The sequence below is a fragment of the Odocoileus virginianus genome, chromosome 34, assembly GCF_023699985.2.
Source record: "Odocoileus virginianus isolate 20LAN1187 ecotype Illinois chromosome 34, Ovbor_1.2, whole genome shotgun sequence".
In the NCBI taxonomy this organism is placed as follows: Eukaryota; Metazoa; Chordata; class Mammalia; order Artiodactyla; family Cervidae; genus Odocoileus; species Odocoileus virginianus.
Genome location: NC_069707.1, coordinates 8,715,822 through 8,721,287, shown reverse-complemented (window position 1 = coordinate 8,721,287; position 5,466 = coordinate 8,715,822).

Genomic DNA, 5,466 nt, shown 5'->3' with positions numbered 1-5,466 from the left:
CCAAGAGCCTCAGGACCAGGCTCTGTCATGAGCTGAGGGCCACGTGTAGGAGTGGAATTACCTTCTCCACCAGCCCGGCTCCTTGTCAGCTTTGGGGCCATTCATTGTGAGTTGGTGTCTCCAGAAGTGATTTATTTTCAAAGTAAGGATACTTGACAAATCCCTTTCCTTCTAAAACCTCATCTTGAAAAGGATGCGTTCTGATTTCATTCTGGCATACAGTATTCTTTTCCTAGTAGTGTTAAGAGAATAGGGAGTCAAATTTAGCTCCCTTATCCCGGCCCCCAAAATTCATTCAGTTCAGTTCAGTCACTCAGTTGTATCCGACTCTTTGCGACCCCATGAATCGCAGCACGCCAGGCCTCCCTGTCCATCACTGGAGCTTATTCAAACTCATGTCCATCGGGTCGGTGATGCCATCCAGCCATCTCATCCTCGGTCGTCCCCTTCTCCTCCTGCCCCCAATCCCTCCCAGCATCTGGGTCTTTTCCAATGAGTCAGCTTTTCGCATGAGGTAGCCAGAGTACTGGAGTTTCAGCTTCAGCATCAGTCCTTCCAATGAACATCCAGGACTGATCTCCTTCAGGATGGACTGGTTGGATCTCCTTGCAGTCCAAGGGACTCTCAAGAGTCTTCTCCAACACCACAGTTCAAAAGCATCAAGTCTTTGGCACTTTATAATAGCTTTCTTTATAATCCAACTCTCACATCCATACATGACCACTGGAAAAACTATAGCCTTGACCAGATGGACCTCTGTTGGCAAAGTAATGTCTCTGCTTTTTAATATGCTGTCTAGGTTGGTCATAACTTTGCTTCCAAGGAGTAAGCATCTTTTAATTTCATGGCTGCAGTCACCATCTGCAGTGATTTTGGAGCCCAAAACTCATTGGAGATACAGTTGCCTCGTGGAGATGGCAGATGTTCCAAGAATGCACAGCTGAATCTCCAGACTCCGTTATAAAGTAGATACCTTTTGCCTTTTCTTTCAGAAGAAAATTGAAGCTTTGAGAGATTGAAATGATTTCTGGATTCCATAAACAAACAAACAAAAAAAAACAATCCTGAAGTAGAATCGAAGGTTTCTGGATCACATTAATGAACAGACCTAATTTTAATTCCCAGCTTCTCAGTTGGGTGTTTCTTAATCATCCGTCTGTAATGAGCTCTGAGCCACTTGCACTTAGTCATCTCCTGAGAAAAGAGAGGCAGTGTAGGTGGGCTTCCCTGGCCCACCAGCAGGCACGCTCACCTGCTCCAGAGCTCCTCCTCTAGAGTTGTCAGAAGATGGAACGGTTACTCACCCAGGCGTCATGAAGGAGCTGGTCTGCATGGATTTGCTTCTCTGCTTATCTTAGAAGCCATTGCTCGATGCACTGAAGAAAATGCAACCATCCACATGAAGAAGAGGCTTGTTTCTGAAATCTTACTCGAAGTTCCTGTTGGAACCGTAGCTTCAGGCAATAGCAGGTACACCAGCCTGGAAGCAGAACCCTGGCAGGAAACAGTCCTGGGTGAAAATAGTTACCTCCCTTCTGGTTTCCATCTCCTGGGTTTCCTGCCCTCCACATCACCTCGCTCCCTAGAGTGTGCGTTCTCTGTGCTTTAGAGAATGTGAAAGCCTCTCCTGGTATTTCCCTTGCACGAGGATGGGAACTTTCAGTGCAGTTCCCAGACTTGTGTTTGTTTGTTTGTTTTTAATAAAATAATCTTTATTTTTTATCTAATCCATGCTAAAATTTATTTTTTTATTTTTATTTTTTAATATAAATTTATTTATTCTAATTGGAGACTGGTTACTTTACAATATTGTAGTGGTTTTTGCCATACATTGACATGGATCCACCATGGGTGTACATGTGTTCCCCATGCTGAACCACCCTCCCACCTCCCTCCCCATCCCATCCCTCTGGGTCATCCCAGTGCACCAGCCCTGAGCACCCTGCCTCACACATTGAACCTGGACTGGGGATCCATTTCATATATGATAATATACATGTTTCAATGCCATTCTCCCAAATCATCCCACCCTCGCCCTCTCCCACAGAGTCCAAAGGACTGTTCTATACATCTGTGTCTCTTTTGCTGTCTCGCATATAGGGTTATCGTTAACCACCTTTCTAAGTTCCATATATATGCATTAGTATACTGTATTGGTGTTTTTCTTCCTGGCTTACTTCACTCTGTATAATAGGCTCCAGTTTCATCCACCTCATTAGAACTGATTCAAATGTATTCTTTTTAATGGCTGAGTAATATTCCATTGTGTATATGTACACAATGCTTTCTTATCCATTCAGCAGGCTTGTTTTTGAAACTTTGCTCTTGAGGCCAAGTAGAAGCTCTGTGGGAAATTAGAAGAAGACTATAGCAGAGAACTTCATGAATTTATCTTGAGGTGAGATAAGCCTGAGGAATTGATTGAATCTCAGCTGTCTCTCAGGACGGCGTCTTGGCCGTGTGGGATGTCTGCCTTGAGTTGATTGATCTGAAATTCAGGTAGCCCCCGTGCTGCTTAGCTCTAATGTGTCCCAGGCACTTGCTGAGCCCTGTGGTCATGCAACGTTTTTCACTACGTGTGCAACAGTAGCCCCCACTCCCAGGGTCCCTCAAAATGGGGAAACTTGGATGATAAAGGCTGGCTCCATCACAGTGTCTCAAACCACTGATCCAGTTGCCTTCTCTTAGTCAAGCCCGTTACCTTGGTCATTTGCCACATCTTCAGCCAGCAGGGTGCAGAGAGACCTCGTGACTGCTTTTCCAGTCTCCTTCAAAGCACGCCAATGAGGCCAGTCCTGACGCCATTCCCCATTGTGCACGGGGAACCGAGGGTCACTGAGCGTCCTTTTAGCTTGGCCTCCAGCTCATTCAAACGGTCTTATCATTTCCCCTTTCAAACAAATCAACTCATTGTTTCCTGCCTCCCCAGGTGTCACCTTGAGGGCCCCCCCGAACACCTGTGGCATTTTGCATGGACCCAGTAGTAGGTGCAATCCCAGCTATAAGAGCAGTCCTTTAGTCATTGAATCCCATACTTTCCATGTCTGATATCATGGAAATCTGGGCTTTACCAAAATGTTACTTTTTCTTTGTCTCCCTGGTAAGAAGGTGAGCGGCCAGATACCACAATGCTTGGGATGCAAATGTGTGAGGATGCCCGCTGCGAGGAGGAGGGCTGTGCTCAAGTGATTCATTTCTGTCTCTGCTGGAGCCCCAGGGGGTCCTCTGAGTCCCCGGTCACAACTTCCCAAAGTACCTGTACTGACTACAGGGGGCTCTCAAGTCCTGGGATTATGGTTTCTTGCCATTACTGAAGCTTGCCTCCTTTGTTTTCAATCATGAGAGAAAACATTTCTCTGACAGAAAGAAATTGTCTCCATTCATTCCGTGTGTCCAGCCGTGTGGGAGAAAGTCCTGTCAGCACCAAATGGTTCATTTGATGGTGTTGATCACACATGGAGTTGGCCTCCCTTCCCCAGCCTTTCCCGTTTCGTTTCCATCAGCTCCACCCTGGTGGGTCTCACCGTGCTTCAGGGCCCCCCTTGGGGTCCCAAAGAGTCAGACACAGCTGAGTGACTAACACTTTCACTTTCAAGCATATATTTAAAAGCGTAATAATTTTTCAAAAGCAGCCAGATACAAGTGCATCTGTTCCAAGAGACTTATTTGGAGCCTGGTACTTGTCTTTATCTTCAGTACACTATAGAGGGGCTTCCCTTGTGGCTCAGCTGGTAAAGACTCCACCTGCAATTCGGGAGACCGGGGTTGGATCCCTGGGTTGGGACGATCCCCTGGAGAAGGGAACGGCTACCCACTCTAGCATTCTGGCCTGGAGAATTCCATGGACTGTATAGTCTATGGAATCACAAAGGATTGGACACTACTGAGTGACTTTCACTCACACTTTAGAGATGCAGCTAAAACTAACTTAATTAGCTAAGGTCTTCCAGCCGACACAACTCAAGGCTGCCTAGCTATATGTGTAGTGTCCAGACTAGAGCAAAGGAGAAAGTGACACCAGCAGCTCAGCCCCCTAAAAACAGCAAGTTTTGCAAACCACTGTGGGCAAGTGTGCTCTCGTGACATAAACCCCTCTTCTCAAGCCCCTTGTGGGAGGCTTTGGTCCCAATGTAGAGACGAGGAGAGCAGGTAGAAACTCCTAGAAATACCATTACTCTAATGTGTTGTGCATGGTAGACCACACAGGGGAAGAAATACCAAAGTTTTTAGTAACCCAAACTTTCTTGCCCTTGGAATCCTGCTTTAAGGGAGCATCTTAGTAAGACCAGTGACCCAAGGAATAAATAGAAGTAGGGAAATTGGGTTGGATGCTCTCCACATTCTTCCTGACTTCAGAATTCTGTGCTTCTGTGAATTTTACTGAAAACCTAAGACAGACTTCTTTTCTCCCTCTTCTCATAGAATAAATGATTCACTTCACTCCTGCTCAAGTAGGCAAGAGACCCTTGCTCAAGTGTGGAGTGTGTTTGCTGAGCTGCACAGGTGGAGAGTGCTGATTTGTTTCTACAGAGTACTTACTGAAGAAACTGAGCTGATGGAAACCGAAATGAGCTCTTGCCCTTTACAGCCTACCGAGATGCAAATATTCAGCTTGTTTAATTTGCAGTTTAACTCTCGCAATACAGTCTTTCCTAAGATAATTGAGATTGAGAATGCCAGACTCGTTCTGACCTAGTTCGTCATCAGTTCCTAAATATTTGGAGATTTTTGTTTCCAGTTTTACTGGGGCCCTAGACTTCATCTTTCACTCAGTTTAGAGAAGAGAACTACTTGGGGTCAGCCAAGTGTTCATCTGGGTTGAAGCCAGTACACCCTAAGGTCTGTGATCTCCAGGGGTTGGGGGTTCATAACCAGAAATGCTGGCTCAATAGATGAGTTACAAAAGTAAACATCTCTTCTGAGCTCTTGTAAAAGACTTCTTGTCATGTCAATTGCCAGTGCCAAGAATATTTGATGACATGAAAGAGTAGATAATGTCCCCTAGGGGCCCCTGAAGAATGGCATCCTACTGGGGACTGCCCAAATGGCCGGGGGACAGCTGGTGGCCACCTGGGGATGGCTCAATGGAGGGGGACCAGGCCTCACCGGGTGCTCCTGGGAGGGTCCCACCCCCCTGGGGAGCACCTCCTGAGAGGAGGCCGGGGGCTGAGGGCCCCGAAAGGGCCATTGAAGAAGTACTGCGTGGTGCCCACTGATACCGGGAGACACTGCAGGGGTCAGGGCCGCCTCAAGATAGTCTGGAAATTCGTTTTTGTCTTACGTTTACAGAAGTAAAGACCAATCAGTGGTGACAAGCAAAGCCTAGTTCTTCAGAGTTTGATGTAGCAAGGGAGTCAGCTACCATCAGTGTGATTGGCAGAGACTCAGAGGAGCCGGGGGAGGGGGCTTCTTAGTGGAGAAAAGGGGAGACCCAGGAGTGTCCTGATGGAGGCTTCAGGGAAGCTG